This window comes from Pollachius pollachius (genome assembly GCF_949987615.1).
Source record: "Pollachius pollachius genome assembly, contig: scaffold_27, whole genome shotgun sequence".
Taxonomy (NCBI): domain Eukaryota; kingdom Metazoa; phylum Chordata; class Actinopteri; order Gadiformes; family Gadidae; genus Pollachius; species Pollachius pollachius.
Window position 1 is genome coordinate 649,393 of NW_027641399.1, and position 20,305 is coordinate 669,697.

Sequence of the window (20,305 nt, forward strand, 5' to 3'; positions counted from 1 at the left end):
TCACCTCAATAAACAGGGTTAAATAATGTGCAACATTCAGAGGAATGGTGTGGGGTCAGACCAATCGAGAGAGACGTGAAAACGGTGGCAGGGGGGATCCGAAAGGGGGGCAAATTTAGAGGGGCCAAGGCCAAATAGAGGGGCAGAGGTAGGGCCAGGCGAGGGAGTGGTTAGGGTAAGGGCCAAAACAGGGTCAGGGGTCAGGGCCAGGGGAGGGGGGACGGCTAAGGTAAGGGCCAAGAGAGGGAGGGACGGTTAAGGTTAGGGCCAGGGGAGGGAATGGTTAAGGTAAGGGCCAGTGGATGGAATGGTTAAGGTAAGGGCCAGGGGAAGGGGGGACTGTTGAGGTAAGGGCCAGGGAGGGGAACGGTTAAGGTAAGAGCCAGGGGAGGGAGTGGTTAGGGTAAGGGCCAGGGGAGGGAGTGGTTAGGGTAAGGGCCAGGGGAGGGAGTGGTTAGGGTAAGGGCCAGGGGAGGGAGTGGTTAGGGTAAGGGCCAGGGGAGGGAGTGGTTAGGGTGAGGGCCAGGGGAGGGAGTGGTTAAGGTGAGGGCCAGGGGAGGGAGTGGTTAAGGTGAGGGCCCGGACGAGGGCGGGGACAAAAGGGGTTGGCAGGGCGGGACGGGGAAGGGGCGAGGGCCGGGGCAAGGGGCACGTCTCTGAGGGAGAAAGGAGAGGGGCACACGAAGGGGAAAACACCTACAGCTCGGGGAGGAACACACGGGACCACATGGGAGAAACAAAACCACAGTATACACGAACCTTCAAGTGTAAACAGGGTGAACGGATGACGGGCAACAACAAGAACACTAAAACACACAACAAAAATCATCAACCCTATAGGGGAACAGGTCGTAGATGTCCGGTGACAACGACGACGATGATGACGAAGGTGGTGCAGTTCATGTTGAGAGCGGTCCGGCCGGACTCGCGTGCCCATGTGTTGGTGGGGAGGGAAGGAGATCCGAGGAGTCGATAGGAGGCACGGGCGGGTTAGGTACAATATTAAAGACGGCGCCGCCGAAGGCGGCAACGTCGAGTGCACAGGCCATCATCACACAACATCCCGGAATCTCCGACCCACCCCCACATTCATAACGTACTTGCCCTTGATCGCCCGCTTCGTTCTCTTCTCGAGAGCAGCAATGCGTCTGGTGGAAACTCTAGCAGGTAGGCATGGTGTGTAAGCTGCAATAGGACCAAAACGCAGCAGACTCTGGACCGGTCCCCGTTGGTCGGTGAGTGCTGCGACGTGTCTCGTGGACCTCCTGGTGGGCGTGTCCGGGGTGACGCCGTCAGCTGGAAGGTCGAAGGCCAGCCGGGTGCGGGTGGAGCCAAGGGGAGTGTCGGTGGGGACAGCGTCCCGACGAGTGCTGGTCCGGGCAAACCCATTGGGGGGTGTCGTGCCAGAAGAAGCCGGAGCCGTCTGAAGGGGCGTGGTGAGGGTCCGGCGCCCAGCCAAGCCAGAGGTGCGCGCCGTCCTCCGCGGCAAGGGCGTAGCCGGAGGGGGCCGAGAGCCTGCAGGGGGAGGGGGAGAGGGTGGGGTCGGGGGGAGGGGGAGGAGGGGAGGGGAAAGGGAGGGAGGGGGAGGGGGAAGGGGGGAGGAGGGAAGGGGGGCCGGGACAGAGGAGGGGGGGAGGAAGGGAGGGGGGGTGGGAGGGGGGCAGCGGGGGGGAGGGGAAAAGGGGAAGGACAAGGAGGAAAAGAGGGATACAGAGCTGGCCAGGGACGGAGAGCGGTCCGTCCGGTCAGCGCCGTCCTGGGTCCCGGGGTCGAATCCAGAGAGCTGGAAGGCGGAGGGAAGCGCGGCGGGAGACGGGGAGGGAGGCGGCAGGCCGGAGAGGGGCAGGGAGCCGTCCACCAGACCCGGGTCGTCAAGCTCACGCCGGAGGTCGGAGCGGAGGCTGTCCAGGGTCTCCTGTCGCAGGCGGCGTCCGAACTGCCGACCGGCCCAGGAGGCGGCCACCTCAAAGTTGCGGTGCCAGGCAGGGTCGGCAAGACGGGAGAGGGCACTGACCTTCTCCACCACGGTGGTCTTGTAGTGGTCCCGGAGTATCATGGTGGTGGTGTGGGCCCAGTTGCGTGCGTTACCCTCTATGAGGGACAGGGTGGCGGCGTTGGGGACGGCGGGGCGGATGGAGGCCGTCAGGGAGCCAGTGAGTCTTGATATAACATGGAGGGGCTCGGGACCGGTGGCGTTGGTCAGGTGATGGACCGCCTTGATGGCAGCGAGGATGAGTCTGTTTTTCAGAGCGAAGTCCGGGTCCGTGGACCGCGGGACGTCGGGGGCCTGAGGCCTAACGCGCGCCGGCGGTAGACGCGCAGGCCCCGAGCGCGCGGCGGCGGCCTCCGAAGGTCCGGGACGGTGGGGAGGAGGAGGACGGGCACGGGGCCTGGGACCAGGACGGGAGGGTACCTGGCGGCGGGGTAGCGGAGCACCGGCGGGGAAGCCTCGGTCCTGGACGGCAGGGCGGAAGGCCGGGCGGGCGTTAGCCCCGCGGCGGCGGCGCTCATCGCGGCACGGCGAAGGCGCGGGCCGGTAGGCCCGGGGCCGGAACGGAGGGGGATAGCGGGCCGACCCAGAGGGGGATCGGTCCCTAGCGGGCCGTGTGGGGGCAGCCCAACCCCGGGGAGAGGGGTCACGGGGAACCCAGTCGCGACGGTAAGGGTCTGCGACCGACGCATAGGAGCGTCTCATAGTTTGTACGGGCCCAAAGGGTAAACTAACCAGCGAGGGGATGTCAGAAGGGTCCCGTGTCCTGGGCTGGCGTCGTCCGCGGTGGACCACGGTCCATTCGTCATGGTGGCTCGGGGGAGGCATAGTACGAGTTTCGTTTTTAAAAAAACGATCGGAAGGTTTCAAAAAAGGAAAGTGTGGTCCGATAGAAAATCCGTATTTATTGATTTTTCTATCTGTGCAAGCAGGTACGACGTTTCGTCACTAAAGTGACTTCATCAGGTACAAATAATTGCAAAAACAAACCGTGAATATATCCATTCCAAACGAGCCGTGGTGACAAATGACGGGGGGTGCGCACGCACACATTAAAAATACGTAAACAGAAAACGGGGGAGGAAAAGGAACCGTGGTCTCAGCACGACCCTGAACCAATCAGAGCCGTGCACGGGGGGCGGGATATAGTGTGTCACATGTCATAAACAAAGACGGCCGCCCGGGAGTGGGGGACCAATCAGAGACCAGGATTGAAAAACATCTTTGAATCGACACAATGAGGTAGAATTACCAACAGGTGACGCCAAATAGACCGATGCAGGTGGCAGTCGGAATGAATGGGGAAACAAACACACAACGCATTCAGGGGTAGTAAATAATGTAAACGACAGTACCATGAGGACATAAACGAATACATTAAACGAAATTAATTAAAAACAATAAATAAAATAAATAAATAAATAAAATAAAACAAAATAAACGAAAGGCAGACGCACACACACACGAAAAACAACAGAATAATAGCATATCACCTCAATAAACAGGGTTAAATAATGTGCAACATTCAGAGGAATGGTGTGGAGTCAGACCAATCGAGAGAGACGTGAAAACGGTGGCAGGGGGGATCCGAAAGGGGGGCAAATTTAGAGGGGCCAAGGCCAAATAGAGGGGCAGAGGTAGGGCCAGGCGAGGGAGTGGTTAGGGTAAGGGCCAAAACAGGGTCAGGGGTCAGGGCCAGGGGAGGGGGGACGGCTAAGGTAAGGGCCAAGAGAGGGAGGGACGGTTAAGGTTAGGGCCAGGGGAGGGAATGGTTAAGGTAAGGGCCAGTGGATGGAATGGTTAAGGTAAGGGCCAGGGGAAGGGGGGACTGTTGAGGTAAGGGCCAGGGAGGGGAACGGTTAAGGTAAGAGCCAGGGGAGGGAGTGGTTAGGGTAAGGGCCAGGGGAGGGAGTGGTTAGGGTAAGGGCCAGGGGAGGGAGTGGTTAGGGTAAGGGCCAGGGGAGGGAGTGGTTAGGGTAAGGGCCAGGGGAGGGAGTGGTTAGGGTGAGGGCCAGGGGAGGGAGTGGTTAAGGTGAGGGCCAGGGGAGGGAGTGGTTAAGGTGAGGGCCCGGACGAGGGCGGGGACAAAAGGGGTTGGCAGGGCGGGACGGGGAAGGGGCGAGGGCCGGGGCAAGGGGCACGTCTCTGAGGGAGAAAGGAGAGGGGCACACGAAGGGGAAAACACCTACAGCTCGGGGAGGAACACACGGGACCACATGGGAGAAACAAAACCACAGTATACACGAACCTTCAAGTGTAAACAGGGTGAACGGATGACGGGCAACAACAAGAACACTAAAACACACAACAAAAATCATCAACCCTATAGGGGAACAGGTCGTAGATGTCCGGTGACAACGACGACGATGATGACGAAGGTGGTGCAGTTCATGTTGAGAGCGGTCCGGCCGGACTCGCGTGCCCATGTGTTGGTGGGGAGGGAAGGAGATCCGAGGAGTCGATAGGAGGCACGGGCGGGTTAGGTACAATATTAAAGACGGCGCCGCCGAAGGCGGCAACGTCGAGTGCACAGGCCATCATCACACAACATCCCGGAATCTCCGACCCACCCCCACATTCATAACGTACTTGCCCTTGATCGCCCGCTTCGTTCTCTTCTCGAGAGCAGCAATGCGTCTGGTGGAAACTCTAGCAGGTAGGCATGGTGTGTAAGCTGCAATAGGACCAAAACGCAGCAGACTCTGGACCGGTCCCCGTTGGTCGGTGAGTGCTGCGACGTGTCTCGTGGACCTCCTGGTGGGCGTGTCCGGGGTGACGCCGTCAGCTGGAAGGTCGAAGGCCAGCCGGGTGCGGGTGGAGCCAAGGGGAGTGTCGGTGGGGACAGCGTCCCGACGAGTGCTGGTCCGGGCAAACCCATTGGGGGGTGTCGTGCCAGAAGAAGCCGGAGCCGTCTGAAGGGGCGTGGTGAGGGTCCGGCGCCCAGCCAAGCCAGAGGTGCGCGCCGTCCTCCGCGGCAAGGGCGTAGCCGGAGGGGGCCGAGAGCCTGCAGGGGGAGGGGGAGAGGGTGGGGTCGGGGGGAGGGGGAGGAGGGGAGGGGAAAGGGAGGGAGGGGGAGGGGGAAGGGGGGAGGAGGGAAGGGGGGCCGGGACAGAGGAGGGGGGGAGGAAGGGAGGGGGGGTGGGAGGGGGGCAGCGGGGGGGAGGGGAAAAGGGGAAGGACAAGGAGGAAAAGAGGGATACAGAGCTGGCCAGGGACGGAGAGCGGTCCGTCCGGTCAGCGCCGTCCTGGGTCCCGGGGTCGAATCCAGAGAGCTGGAAGGCGGAGGGAAGCGCGGCGGGAGACGGGGAGGGAGGTGGCAGGCCGGAGAGGGGCAGGGAGCCGTCCACCAGACCCGGGTCGTCAAGCTCACGCCGGAGGTCGGAGCGGAGGCTGTCCAGGGTCTCCTGTCGCAGGCGGCGTCCGAACTGCCGACCGGCCCAGGAGGCGGCCACCTCAAAGTTGCGGTGCCAGGCAGGGTCGGCAAGACGGGAGAGGGCACTGACCTTCTCCACCACGGTGGTCTTGTAGTGGTCCCGGAGTATCATGGTGGTGGTGTGGGCCCAGTTGCGTGCGTTACCCTCTATGAGGGACAGGGTGGCGGCGTTGGGGACGGCGGGGCGGATGGAGGCCGTCAGGGAGCCAGTGAGTCTTGATATAACATGGAGGGGCTCGGGACCGGTGGCGTTGGTCAGGTGATGGACCGCCTTGATGGCAGCGAGGATGAGTCTGTTTTTCAGAGCGAAGTCCGGGTCCGTGGACCGCGGGACGTCGGGGGCCTGAGGCCTAACGCGCGCCGGCGGTAGACGCGCAGGCCCCGAGCGCGCGGCGGCGGCCTCCGAAGGTCCGGGACGGTGGGGAGGAGGAGGACGGGCACGGGGCCTGGGACCAGGACGGGAGGGTACCTGGCGGCGGGGTAGCGGAGCACCGGCGGGGAAGCCTCGGTCCTGGACGGCAGGGCGGAAGGCCGGGCGGGCGTTAGCCCCGCGGCGGCGGCGCTCATCGCGGCACGGCGAAGGCGCGGGCCGGTAGGCCCGGGGCCGGAACGGAGGGGGATAGCGGGCCGACCCAGAGGGGGATCGGTCCCTAGCGGGCCGTGTGGGGGCAGCCCAACCCCGGGGAGAGGGGTCACGGGGAACCCAGTCGCGACGGTAAGGGTCTGCGACCGACGCATAGGAGCGTCTCATAGTTTGTACGGGCCCAAAGGGTAAACTAACCAGCGAGGGGATGTCAGAAGGGTCCCGTGTCCTGGGCTGGCGTCGTCCGCGGTGGACCACGGTCCATTCGTCATGGTGGCTCGGGGGAGGCATAGTACGAGTTTCGTTTTTAAAAAAACGATCGGAAGGTTTCAAAAAAGGAAAGTGTGGTCCGATAGAAAATCCGTATTTATTGATTTTTCTATCTGTGCAAGCAGGTACGACGTTTCGTCACTAAAGTGACTTCATCAGGTACAAATAATTGCAAAAACAAACCGTGAATATATCCATTCCAAACGAGCCGTGGTGACAAATGACGGGGGGTGCGCACGCACACATTAAAAATACGTAAACAGAAAACGGGGGAGGAAAAGGAACCGTGGTCTCAGCACGACCCTGAACCAATCAGAGCCGTGCACGGGGGGCGGGATATAGTGTGTCACATGTCATAAACAAAGACGGCCGCCCGGGAGTGGGGGACCAATCAGAGACCAGGATTGAAAAACATCTTTGAATCGACACAATGAGGTAGAATTACCAACAGGTGACGCCAAATAGACCGATGCAGGTGGCAGTCGGAATGAATGGGGAAACAAACACACAACGCATTCAGGGGTAGTAAATAATGTAAACGACAGTACCATGAGGACATAAACGAATACATTAAACGAAATTAATTAAAAACAATAAATAAAATAAATAAATAAATAAAATAAAACAAAATAAACGAAAGGCAGACGCACACACACACGAAAAACAACAGAATAATAGCATATCACCTCAATAAACAGGGTTAAATAATGTGCAACATTCAGAGGAATGGTGTGGGGTCAGACCAATCGAGAGAGACGTGAAAACGGTGGCAGGGGGGATCCGAAAGGGGGGCAAATTTAGAGGGGCCAAGGCCAAATAGAGGGGCAGAGGTAGGGCCAGGCGAGGGAGTGGTTAGGGTAAGGGCCAAAACAGGGTCAGGGGTCAGGGCCAGGGGAGGGGGGACGGCTAAGGTAAGGGCCAAGAGAGGGAGGGACGGTTAAGGTTAGGGCCAGGGGAGGGAATGGTTAAGGTAAGGGCCAGTGGATGGAATGGTTAAGGTAAGGGCCAGGGGAAGGGGGGACTGTTGAGGTAAGGGCCAGGGAGGGGAACGGTTAAGGTAAGAGCCAGGGGAGGGAGTGGTTAGGGTAAGGGCCAGGGGAGGGAGTGGTTAGGGTAAGGGCCAGGGGAGGGAGTGGTTAGGGTAAGGGCCAGGGGAGGGAGTGGTTAGGGTAAGGGCCAGGGGAGGGAGTGGTTAGGGTGAGGGCCAGGGGAGGGAGTGGTTAAGGTGAGGGCCAGGGGAGGGAGTGGTTAAGGTGAGGGCCCGGACGAGGGCGGGGACAAAAGGGGTTGGCAGGGCGGGACGGGGAAGGGGCGAGGGCCGGGGCAAGGGGCACGTCTCTGAGGGAGAAAGGAGAGGGGCACACGAAGGGGAAAACACCTACAGCTCGGGGAGGAACACACGGGACCACATGGGAGAAACAAAACCACAGTATACACGAACCTTCAAGTGTAAACAGGGTGAACGGATGACGGGCAACAACAAGAACACTAAAACACACAACAAAAATCATCAACCCTATAGGGGAACAGGTCGTAGATGTCCGGTGACAACGACGACGATGATGACGAAGGTGGTGCAGTTCATGTTGAGAGCGGTCCGGCCGGACTCGCGTGCCCATGTGTTGGTGGGGAGGGAAGGAGATCCGAGGAGTCGATAGGAGGCACGGGCGGGTTAGGTACAATATTAAAGACGGCGCCGCCGAAGGCGGCAACGTCGAGTGCACAGGCCATCATCACACAACATCCCGGAATCTCCGACCCACCCCCACATTCATAACGTACTTGCCCTTGATCGCCCGCTTCGTTCTCTTCTCGAGAGCAGCAATGCGTCTGGTGGAAACTCTAGCAGGTAGGCATGGTGTGTAAGCTGCAATAGGACCAAAACGCAGCAGACTCTGGACCGGTCCCCGTTGGTCGGTGAGTGCTGCGACGTGTCTCGTGGACCTCCTGGTGGGCGTGTCCGGGGTGACGCCGTCAGCTGGAAGGTCGAAGGCCAGCCGGGTGCGGGTGGAGCCAAGGGGAGTGTCGGTGGGGACAGCGTCCCGACGAGTGCTGGTCCGGGCAAACCCATTGGGGGGTGTCGTGCCAGAAGAAGCCGGAGCCGTCTGAAGGGGCGTGGTGAGGGTCCGGCGCCCAGCCAAGCCAGAGGTGCGCGCCGTCCTCCGCGGCAAGGGCGTAGCCGGAGGGGGCCGAGAGCCTGCAGGGGGAGGGGGAGAGGGTGGGGTCGGGGGGAGGGGGAGGAGGGGAGGGGAAAGGGAGGGAGGGGGAGGGGGAAGGGGGGAGGAGGGAAGGGGGGCCGGGACAGAGGAGGGGGGGAGGAAGGGAGGGGGGGTGGGAGGGGGGCAGCGGGGGGGAGGGGAAAAGGGGAAGGACAAGGAGGAAAAGAGGGATACAGAGCTGGCCAGGGACGGAGAGCGGTCCGTCCGGTCAGCGCCGTCCTGGGTCCCGGGGTCGAATCCAGAGAGCTGGAAGGCGGAGGGAAGCGCGGCGGGAGACGGGGAGGGAGGCGGCAGGCCGGAGAGGGGCAGGGAGCCGTCCACCAGACCCGGGTCGTCAAGCTCACGCCGGAGGTCGGAGCGGAGGCTGTCCAGGGTCTCCTGTCGCAGGCGGCGTCCGAACTGCCGACCGGCCCAGGAGGCGGCCACCTCAAAGTTGCGGTGCCAGGCAGGGTCGGCAAGACGGGAGAGGGCACTGACCTTCTCCACCACGGTGGTCTTGTAGTGGTCCCGGAGTATCATGGTGGTGGTGTGGGCCCAGTTGCGTGCGTTACCCTCTATGAGGGACAGGGTGGCGGCGTTGGGGACGGCGGGGCGGATGGAGGCCGTCAGGGAGCCAGTGAGTCTTGATATAACATGGAGGGGCTCGGGACCGGTGGCGTTGGTCAGGTGATGGACCGCCTTGATGGCAGCGAGGATGAGTCTGTTTTTCAGAGCGAAGTCCGGGTCCGTGGACCGCGGGACGTCGGGGGCCTGAGGCCTAACGCGCGCCGGCGGTAGACGCGCAGGCCCCGAGCGCGCGGCGGCGGCCTCCGAAGGTCCGGGACGGTGGGGAGGAGGAGGACGGGCACGGGGCCTGGGACCAGGACGGGAGGGTACCTGGCGGCGGGGTAGCGGAGCACCGGCGGGGAAGCCTCGGTCCTGGACGGCAGGGCGGAAGGCCGGGCGGGCGTTAGCCCCGCGGCGGCGGCGCTCATCGCGGCACGGCGAAGGCGCGGGCCGGTAGGCCCGGGGCCGGAACGGAGGGGGATAGCGGGCCGACCCAGAGGGGGATCGGTCCCTAGCGGGCCGTGTGGGGGCAGCCCAACCCCGGGGAGAGGGGTCACGGGGAACCCAGTCGCGACGGTAAGGGTCTGCGACCGACGCATAGGAGCGTCTCATAGTTTGTACGGGCCCAAAGGGTAAACTAACCAGCGAGGGGATGTCAGAAGGGTCCCGTGTCCTGGGCTGGCGTCGTCCGCGGTGGACCACGGTCCATTCGTCATGGTGGCTCGGGGGAGGCATAGTACGAGTTTCGTTTTTAAAAAAACGATCGGAAGGTTTCAAAAAAGGAAAGTGTGGTCCGATAGAAAATCCGTATTTATTGATTTTTCTATCTGTGCAAGCAGGTACGACGTTTCGTCACTAAAGTGACTTCATCAGGTACAAATAATTGCAAAAACAAACCGTGAATATATCCATTCCAAACGAGCCGTGGTGACAAATGACGGGGGGTGCGCACGCACACATTAAAAATACGTAAACAGAAAACGGGGGAGGAAAAGGAACCGTGGTCTCAGCACGACCCTGAACCAATCAGAGCCGTGCACGGGGGGCGGGATATAGTGTGTCACATGTCATAAACAAAGACGGCCGCCCGGGAGTGGGGGACCAATCAGAGACCAGGATTGAAAAACATCTTTGAATCGACACAATGAGGTAGAATTACCAACAGGTGACGCCAAATAGACCGATGCAGGTGGCAGTCGGAATGAATGGGGAAACAAACACACAACGCATTCAGGGGTAGTAAATAATGTAAACGACAGTACCATGAGGACATAAACGAATACATTAAACGAAATTAATTAAAAACAATAAATAAAATAAATAAATAAATAAAATAAAACAAAATAAACGAAAGGCAGACGCACACACACACGAAAAACAACAGAATAATAGCATATCACCTCAATAAACAGGGTTAAATAATGTGCAACATTCAGAGGAATGGTGTGGGGTCAGACCAATCGAGAGAGACGTGAAAACGGTGGCAGGGGGGATCCGAAAGGGGGGCAAATTTAGAGGGGCCAAGGCCAAATAGAGGGGCAGAGGTAGGGCCAGGCGAGGGAGTGGTTAGGGTAAGGGCCAAAACAGGGTCAGGGGTCAGGGCCAGGGGAGGGGGGACGGCTAAGGTAAGGGCCAAGAGAGGGAGGGACGGTTAAGGTTAGGGCCAGGGGAGGGAATGGTTAAGGTAAGGGCCAGTGGATGGAATGGTTAAGGTAAGGGCCAGGGGAAGGGGGGACTGTTGAGGTAAGGGCCAGGGAGGGGAACGGTTAAGGTAAGAGCCAGGGGAGGGAGTGGTTAGGGTAAGGGCCAGGGGAGGGAGTGGTTAGGGTAAGGGCCAGGGGAGGGAGTGGTTAGGGTAAGGGCCAGGGGAGGGAGTGGTTAGGGTAAGGGCCAGGGGAGGGAGTGGTTAGGGTGAGGGCCAGGGGAGGGAGTGGTTAAGGTGAGGGCCAGGGGAGGGAGTGGTTAAGGTGAGGGCCCGGACGAGGGCGGGGACAAAAGGGGTTGGCAGGGCGGGACGGGGAAGGGGCGAGGGCCGGGGCAAGGGGCACGTCTCTGAGGGAGAAAGGAGAGGGGCACACGAAGGGGAAAACACCTACAGCTCGGGGAGGAACACACGGGACCACATGGGAGAAACAAAACCACAGTATACACGAACCTTCAAGTGTAAACAGGGTGAACGGATGACGGGCAACAACAAGAACACTAAAACACACAACAAAAATCATCAACCCTATAGGGGAACAGGTCGTAGATGTCCGGTGACAACGACGACGATGATGACGAAGGTGGTGCAGTTCATGTTGAGAGCGGTCCGGCCGGACTCGCGTGCCCATGTGTTGGTGGGGAGGGAAGGAGATCCGAGGAGTCGATAGGAGGCACGGGCGGGTTAGGTACAATATTAAAGACGGCGCCGCCGAAGGCGGCAACGTCGAGTGCACAGGCCATCATCACACAACATCCCGGAATCTCCGACCCACCCCCACATTCATAACGTACTTGCCCTTGATCGCCCGCTTCGTTCTCTTCTCGAGAGCAGCAATGCGTCTGGTGGAAACTCTAGCAGGTAGGCATGGTGTGTAAGCTGCAATAGGACCAAAACGCAGCAGACTCTGGACCGGTCCCCGTTGGTCGGTGAGTGCTGCGACGTGTCTCGTGGACCTCCTGGTGGGCGTGTCCGGGGTGACGCCGTCAGCTGGAAGGTCGAAGGCCAGCCGGGTGCGGGTGGAGCCAAGGGGAGTGTCGGTGGGGACAGCGTCCCGACGAGTGCTGGTCCGGGCAAACCCATTGGGGGGTGTCGTGCCAGAAGAAGCCGGAGCCGTCTGAAGGGGCGTGGTGAGGGTCCGGCGCCCAGCCAAGCCAGAGGTGCGCGCCGTCCTCCGCGGCAAGGGCGTAGCCGGAGGGGGCCGAGAGCCTGCAGGGGGAGGGGGAGAGGGTGGGGTCGGGGGGAGGGGGAGGAGGGGAGGGGAAAGGGAGGGAGGGGGAGGGGGAAGGGGGGAGGAGGGAAGGGGGGCCGGGACAGAGGAGGGGGGGAGGAAGGGAGGGGGGGTGGGAGGGGGGCAGCGGGGGGGAGGGGAAAAGGGGAAGGACAAGGAGGAAAAGAGGGATACAGAGCTGGCCAGGGACGGAGAGCGGTCCGTCCGGTCAGCGCCGTCCTGGGTCCCGGGGTCGAATCCAGAGAGCTGGAAGGCGGAGGGAAGCGCGGCGGGAGACGGGGAGGGAGGCGGCAGGCCGGAGAGGGGCAGGGAGCCGTCCACCAGACCCGGGTCGTCAAGCTCACGCCGGAGGTCGGAGCGGAGGCTGTCCAGGGTCTCCTGTCGCAGGCGGCGTCCGAACTGCCGACCGGCCCAGGAGGCGGCCACCTCAAAGTTGCGGTGCCAGGCAGGGTCGGCAAGACGGGAGAGGGCACTGACCTTCTCCACCACGGTGGTCTTGTAGTGGTCCCGGAGTATCATGGTGGTGGTGTGGGCCCAGTTGCGTGCGTTACCCTCTATGAGGGACAGGGTGGCGGCGTTGGGGACGGCGGGGCGGATGGAGGCCGTCAGGGAGCCAGTGAGTCTTGATATAACATGGAGGGGCTCGGGACCGGTGGCGTTGGTCAGGTGATGGACCGCCTTGATGGCAGCGAGGATGAGTCTGTTTTTCAGAGCGAAGTCCGGGTCCGTGGACCGCGGGACGTCGGGGGCCTGAGGCCTAACGCGCGCCGGCGGTAGACGCGCAGGCCCCGAGCGCGCGGCGGCGGCCTCCGAAGGTCCGGGACGGTGGGGAGGAGGAGGACGGGCACGGGGCCTGGGACCAGGACGGGAGGGTACCTGGCGGCGGGGTAGCGGAGCACCGGCGGGGAAGCCTCGGTCCTGGACGGCAGGGCGGAAGGCCGGGCGGGCGTTAGCCCCGCGGCGGCGGCGCTCATCGCGGCACGGCGAAGGCGCGGGCCGGTAGGCCCGGGGCCGGAACGGAGGGGGATAGCGGGCCGACCCAGAGGGGGATCGGTCCCTAGCGGGCCGTGTGGGGGCAGCCCAACCCCGGGGAGAGGGGTCACGGGGAACCCAGTCGCGACGGTAAGGGTCTGCGACCGACGCATAGGAGCGTCTCATAGTTTGTACGGGCCCAAAGGGTAAACTAACCAGCGAGGGGATGTCAGAAGGGTCCCGTGTCCTGGGCTGGCGTCGTCCGCGGTGGACCACGGTCCATTCGTCATGGTGGCTCGGGGGAGGCATAGTACGAGTTTCGTTTTTAAAAAAACGATCGGAAGGTTTCAAAAAAGGAAAGTGTGGTCCGATAGAAAATCCGTATTTATTGATTTTTCTATCTGTGCAAGCAGGTACGACGTTTCGTCACTAAAGTGACTTCATCAGGTACAAATAATTGCAAAAACAAACCGTGAATATATCCATTCCAAACGAGCCGTGGTGACAAATGACGGGGGGTGCGCACGCACACATTAAAAATACGTAAACAGAAAACGGGGGAGGAAAAGGAACCGTGGTCTCAGCACGACCCTGAACCAATCAGAGCCGTGCACGGGGGGCGGGATATAGTGTGTCACATGTCATAAACAAAGACGGCCGCCCGGGAGTGGGGGACCAATCAGAGACCAGGATTGAAAAACATCTTTGAATCGACACAATGAGGTAGAATTACCAACAGGTGACGCCAAATAGACCGATGCAGGTGGCAGTCGGAATGAATGGGGAAACAAACACACAACGCATTCAGGGGTAGTAAATAATGTAAACGACAGTACCATGAGGACATAAACGAATACATTAAACGAAATTAATTAAAAACAATAAATAAAATAAATAAATAAATAAAATAAAACAAAATAAACGAAAGGCAGACGCACACACACACGAAAAACAACAGAATAATAGCATATCACCTCAATAAACAGGGTTAAATAATGTGCAACATTCAGAGGAATGGTGTGGGGTCAGACCAATCGAGAGAGACGTGAAAACGGTGGCAGGGGGGATCCGAAAGGGGGGCAAATTTAGAGGGGCCAAGGCCAAATAGAGGGGCAGAGGTAGGGCCAGGCGAGGGAGTGGTTAGGGTAAGGGCCAAAACAGGGTCAGGGGTCAGGGCCAGGGGAGGGGGGACGGCTAAGGTAAGGGCCAAGAGAGGGAGGGACGGTTAAGGTTAGGGCCAGGGGAGGGAATGGTTAAGGTAAGGGCCAGTGGATGGAATGGTTAAGGTAAGGGCCAGGGGAAGGGGGGACTGTTGAGGTAAGGGCCAGGGAGGGGAACGGTTAAGGTAAGAGCCAGGGGAGGGAGTGGTTAGGGTAAGGGCCAGGGGAGGGAGTGGTTAGGGTAAGGGCCAGGGGAGGGAGTGGTTAGGGTAAGGGCCAGGGGAGGGAGTGGTTAGGGTAAGGGCCAGGGGAGGGAGTGGTTAGGGTGAGGGCCAGGGGAGGGAGTGGTTAAGGTGAGGGCCAGGGGAGGGAGTGGTTAAGGTGAGGGCCCGGACGAGGGCGGGGACAAAAGGGGTTGGCAGGGCGGGACGGGGAAGGGGCGAGGGCCGGGGCAAGGGGCACGTCTCTGAGGGAGAAAGGAGAGGGGCACACGAAGGGGAAAACACCTACAGCTCGGGGAGGAACACACGGGACCACATGGGAGAAACAAAACCACAGTATACACGAACCTTCAAGTGTAAACAGGGTGAACGGATGACGGGCAACAACAAGAACACTAAAACACACAACAAAAATCATCAACCCTATAGGGGAACAGGTCGTAGATGTCCGGTGACAACGACGACGATGATGACGAAGGTGGTGCAGTTCATGTTGAGAGCGGTCCGGCCGGACTCGCGTGCCCATGTGTTGGTGGGGAGGGAAGGAGATCCGAGGAGTCGATAGGAGGCACGGGCGGGTTAGGTACAATATTAAAGACGGCGCCGCCGAAGGCGGCAACGTCGAGTGCACAGGCCATCATCACACAACATCCCGGAATCTCCGACCCACCCCCACATTCATAACGTACTTGCCCTTGATCGCCCGCTTCGTTCTCTTCTCGAGAGCAGCAATGCGTCTGGTGGAAACTCTAGCAGGTAGGCATGGTGTGTAAGCTGCAATAGGACCAAAACGCAGCAGACTCTGGACCGGTCCCCGTTGGTCGGTGAGTGCTGCGACGTGTCTCGTGGACCTCCTGGTGGGCGTGTCCGGGGTGACGCCGTCAGCTGGAAGGTCGAAGGCCAGCCGGGTGCGGGTGGAGCCAAGGGGAGTGTCGGTGGGGACAGCGTCCCGACGAGTGCTGGTCCGGGCAAACCCATTGGGGGGTGTCGTGCCAGAAGAAGCCGGAGCCGTCTGAAGGGGCGTGGTGAGGGTCCGGCGCCCAGCCAAGCCAGAGGTGCGCGCCGTCCTCCGCGGCAAGGGCGTAGCCGGAGGGGGCCGAGAGCCTGCAGGGGGAGGGGGAGAGGGTGGGGTCGGGGGGAGGGGGAGGAGGGGAGGGGAAAGGGAGGGAGGGGGAGGGGGAAGGGGGGAGGAGGGAAGGGGGGCCGGGACAGAGGAGGGGGGGAGGAAGGGAGGGGGGGTGGGAGGGGGGCAGCGGGGGGGAGGGGAAAAGGGGAAGGACAAGGAGGAAAAGAGGGATACAGAGCTGGCCAGGGACGGAGAGCGGTCCGTCCGGTCAGCGCCGTCCTGGGTCCCGGGGTCGAATCCAGAGAGCTGGAAGGCGGAGGGAAGCGCGGCGGGAGACGGGGAGGGAGGCGGCAGGCCGGAGAGGGGCAGGGAGCCGTCCACCAGACCCGGGTCGTCAAGCTCACGCCGGAGGTCGGAGCGGAGGCTGTCCAGGGTCTCCTGTCGCAGGCGGCGTCCGAACTGCCGACCGGCCCAGGAGGCGGCCACCTCAAAGTTGCGGTGCCAGGCAGGGTCGGCAAGACGGGAGAGGGCACTGACCTTCTCCACCACGGTGGTCTTGTAGTGGTCCCGGAGTATCATGGTGGTGGTGTGGGCCCAGTTGCGTGCGTTACCCTCTATGAGGGACAGGGTGGCGGCGTTGGGGACGGCGGGGCGGATGGAGGCCGTCAGGGAGCCAGTGAGTCTTGATATAACATGGAGGGGCTCGGGACCGGTGGCGTTGGTCAGGTGATGGACCGCCTTGATGGCAGCGAGGATGAGTCTGTTTTTCAGAGCGAAGTCCGGGTCCGTGGACCGCGGGACGTCGGGGGCCTGAGGCCTAACGCGCGCCGGCGGTAGACGCGCAGGCCCCGAGCGCGCGGCGGCGGCCTCCGAAGGTCCGGGACGGTGGGGAGGAGGAGGACGGGCACGGGGCCTGGGACCAGGACGGGAGGGTACCTGGCGGCGGGGTAGCGGAGCACCGGCGGGGAAGCCTCGGTCCTGGACGGCAGGGCGGAAGGCCGGGCGGGCGTTAGCCCCGCGGCGGCGGCGCTCATCGCGGCACGGCGAAGGCGCGGGCCGGTAGGCCCGGGGCCGGAACGGAGGGGGATAGCGGGCCGACCCAGAGGGGGATCGGTCCCTAGCGGGCCGTGTGGGGGCAGCCCAACCCCGGGGAGAGGGGTCACGGGGAACCCAGTCGCGACGGTAAGGGTCTGCGACCGACGCATAGGAGCGTCTCATAGTTTGTACGGGCCCAAAGGGTAAACTAACCAGCGAGGGGATGTCAGAAGGGTCCCGTGTCCTGGGCTGGCGTCGTCCGCGGTGGACCACGGTCCATTCGTCATGGTGGCTCGGGGGAGGCATAGTACGAGTTTCGTTTTTAAAAAAACGATCGGAAGGTTTCAAAAAAGGAAAGTGTGGTCCGATAGAAAATCCGTATTTATTGATTTTTCTATCTGTGCAAGCAGGTACGACGTTTCGTCACTAAAGTGACTTCATCAGGTACAAATAATTGCAAAAACAAACCGTGAATATATCCATTCCAAACGAGCCGTGGTGACAAATGACGGGGGGTGCGCACGCACACATTAAAAATACGTAAACAGAAAACGGGGGAGGAAAAGGAACCGTGGTCTCAGCACGACCCTGAACCAATCAGAGCCGTGCACGGGGGGCGGGATATAGTGTGTCACATGTCATAAACAAAGACGGCCGCCCGGGAGTGGGGGACCAATCAGAGACCAGGATTGAAAAACATCTTTGAATCGACACAATGAGGTAGAATTACCAACAGGTGACGCCAAATAGACCGATGCAGGTGGCAGTCGGAATGAATGGGGAAACAAACACACAACGCATTCAGGGGTAGTAAATAATGTAAACGACAGTACCATGAGGACATAAACGAATACATTAAACGAAATTAATTAAAAACAATAAATAAAATAAATAAATAAATAAAATAAAACAAAATAAACGAAAGGCAGACGCACACACACACGAAAAACAACAGAATAATAGCATATCACCTCAATAAACAGGGTTAAATAATGTGCAACATTCAGAGGAATGGTGTGGGGTCAGACCAATCGAGAGAGACGTGAAAACGGTGGCAGGGGGGATCCGAAAGGGGGGCAAATTTAGAGGGGCCAAGGCCAAATAGAGGGGCAGAGGTAGGGCCAGGCGAGGGAGTGGTTAGGGTAAGGGCCAAAACAGGGTCAGGGGTCAGGGCCAGGGGAGGGGGGACGGCTAAGGTAAGGGCCAAGAGAGGGAGGGACGGTTAAGGTTAGGGCCAGGGGAGGGAATGGTTAAGGTAAGGGCCAGTGGATGGAATGGTTAAGGTAAGGGCCAGGGGAAGGGGGGACTGTTGAGGTAAGGGCCAGGGAGGGGAACGGTTAAGGTAAGAGCCAGGGGAGGGAGTGGTTAGGGTAAGGGCCAGGGGAGGGAGTGGTTAGGGTAAGGGCCAGGGGAGGGAGTGGTTAGGGTAAGGGCCAGGGGAGGGAGTGGTTAGGGTAAGGGCCAGGGGAGGGAGTGGTTAGGGTGAGGGCCAGGGGAGGGAGTGGTTAAGGTGAGGGCCAGGGGAGGGAGTGGTTAAGGTGAGGGCCCGGACGAGGGCGGGGACAAAAGGGGTTGGCAGGGCGGGACGGGGAAGGGGCGAGGGCCGGGGCAAGGGGCACGTCTCTGAGGGAGAAAGGAGAGGGGCACACGAAGGGGAAAACACCTACAGCTCGGGGAGGAACACACGGGACCACATGGGAGAAACAAAACCACAGTATACACGAACCTTCAAGTGTAAACAGGGTGAACGGATGACGGGCAACAACAAGAACACTAAAACACACAACAAAAATCATCAACCCTATAGGGGAACAGGTCGTAGATGTCCGGTGACAACGACGACGATGATGACGAAGGTGGTGCAGTTCATGTTGAGAGCGGTCCGGCCGGACTCGCGTGCCCATGTGTTGGTGGGGAGGGAAGGAGATCCGAGGAGTCGATAGGAGGCACGGGCGGGTTAGGTACAATATTAAAGACGGCGCCGCCGAAGGCGGCAACGTCGAGTGCACAGGCCATCATCACACAACATCCCGGAATCTCCGACCCACCCCCACATTCATAACGTACTTGCCCTTGATCGCCCGCTTCGTTCTCTTCTCGAGAGCAGCAATGCGTCTGGTGGAAACTCTAGCAGGTAGGCATGGTGTGTAAGCTGCAATAGGACCAAAACGCAGCAGACTCTGGACCGGTCCCCGTTGGTCGGTGAGTGCTGCGACGTGTCTCGTGGACCTCCTGGTGGGCGTGTCCGGGGTGACGCCGTCAGCTGGAAGGTCGAAGGCCAGCCGGGTGCGGGTGGAGCCAAGGGGAGTGTCGGTGGGGACAGCGTCCCGACGAGTGCTGGTCCGGGCAAACCCATTGGGGGGTGTCGTGCCAGAAGAAGCCGGAGCCGTCTGAAGGGGCGTGGTGAGGGTCCGGCGCCCAGCCAAGCCAGAGGTGCGCGCCGTCCTCCGCGGCAAGGGCGTAGCCGGAGGGGGCCGAGAGCCTGCAGGGGGAGGGGGAGAGGGTGGGGTCGGGGGGAGGGGGAGGAGGGGAGGGGAAAGGGAGGGAGGGGGAGGGGGAAGGGGGGAGGAGGGAAGGGGGGCCGGGACAGAGGAGGGGGGGAGGAAGGGAGGGGGGGTGGGAGGGGGGCAGCGGGGGGGAGGGGAAAAGGGGAAGGACAAGGAGGAAAAGAGGGATACAGAGCTGGCCAGGGACGGAGAGCGGTCCGTCCGGTCAGCGCCGTCCTGGGTCCCGGGGTCGAATCCAGAGAGCTGGAAGGCGGAGGGAAGCGCGGCGGGAGACGGGGAGGGAGGCGGCAGGCCGGAGAGGGGCAGGGAGCCGTCCACCAGACCCGGGTCGTCAAGCTCACGCCGGAGGTCGGAGCGGAGGCTGTCCAGGGTCTCCTGTCGCAGGCGGCGTCCGAACTGCCGACCGGCCCAGGAGGCGGCCACCTCAAAGTTGCGGTGCCAGGCAGGGTCGGCAAGACGGGAGAGGGCACTGACCTTCTCCACCACGGTGGTCTTGTAGTGGTCCCGGAGTATCATGGTGGTGGTGTGGGCCCAGTTGCGTGCGTTACCCTCTATGAGGGACAGGGTGGCGGCGTTGGGGACGGCGGGGCGGATGGAGGCCGTCAGGGAGCCAGTGAGTCTTGATATAACATGGAGGGGCTCGGGACCGGTGGCGTTGGTCAGGTGATGGACCGCCTTGATGGCAGCGAGGATGAGTCTGTTTTTCAGAGCGAAGTCCGGGTCCGTGGACCGCGGGACGTCGGGGGCCTGAGGCCTAACGCGCGCCGGCGGTAGACGCGCAGGCCCCGAGCGCGCGGCGGCGGCCTCCGAAGGTCCGGGACGGTGGGGAGGAGGAGGACGGGCACGGGGCCTGGGACCAGGACGGGAGGGTACCTGGCGGCGGGGTAGCGGAGCACCGGCGGGGAAGCCTCGGTCCTGGACGGCAGGGCGGAAGGCCGGGCGGGCGTTAGCCCCGCGGCGGCGGCGCTCATCGCGGCACGGCGAAGGCGCGGGCCGGTAGGCCCGGGGCCGGAACGGAGGGGGATAGCGGGCCGACCCAGAGGGGGATCGGTCCCTAGCGGGCCGTGTGGGGGCAGCCCAACCCCGGGGAGAGGGGTCACGGGGAACCCAGTCGCGACGGTAAGGGTCTGCGACCGACGCATAGGAGCGTCTCATAGTTTGTACGGGCCCAAAGGGTAAACTAACCAGCGAGGGGATGTCAGAAGGGTCCCGTGTCCTGGGCTGGCGTCGTCCGCGGTGGACCACGGTCCATTCGTCATGGTGGCTCGGGGGAGGCATAGTACGAGTTTCGTTTTTAAAAAAACGATCGGAAGGTTTCAAAAAAGGAAAGTGTGGTCCGATAGAAAATCCGTATTTATTGATTTTTCTAT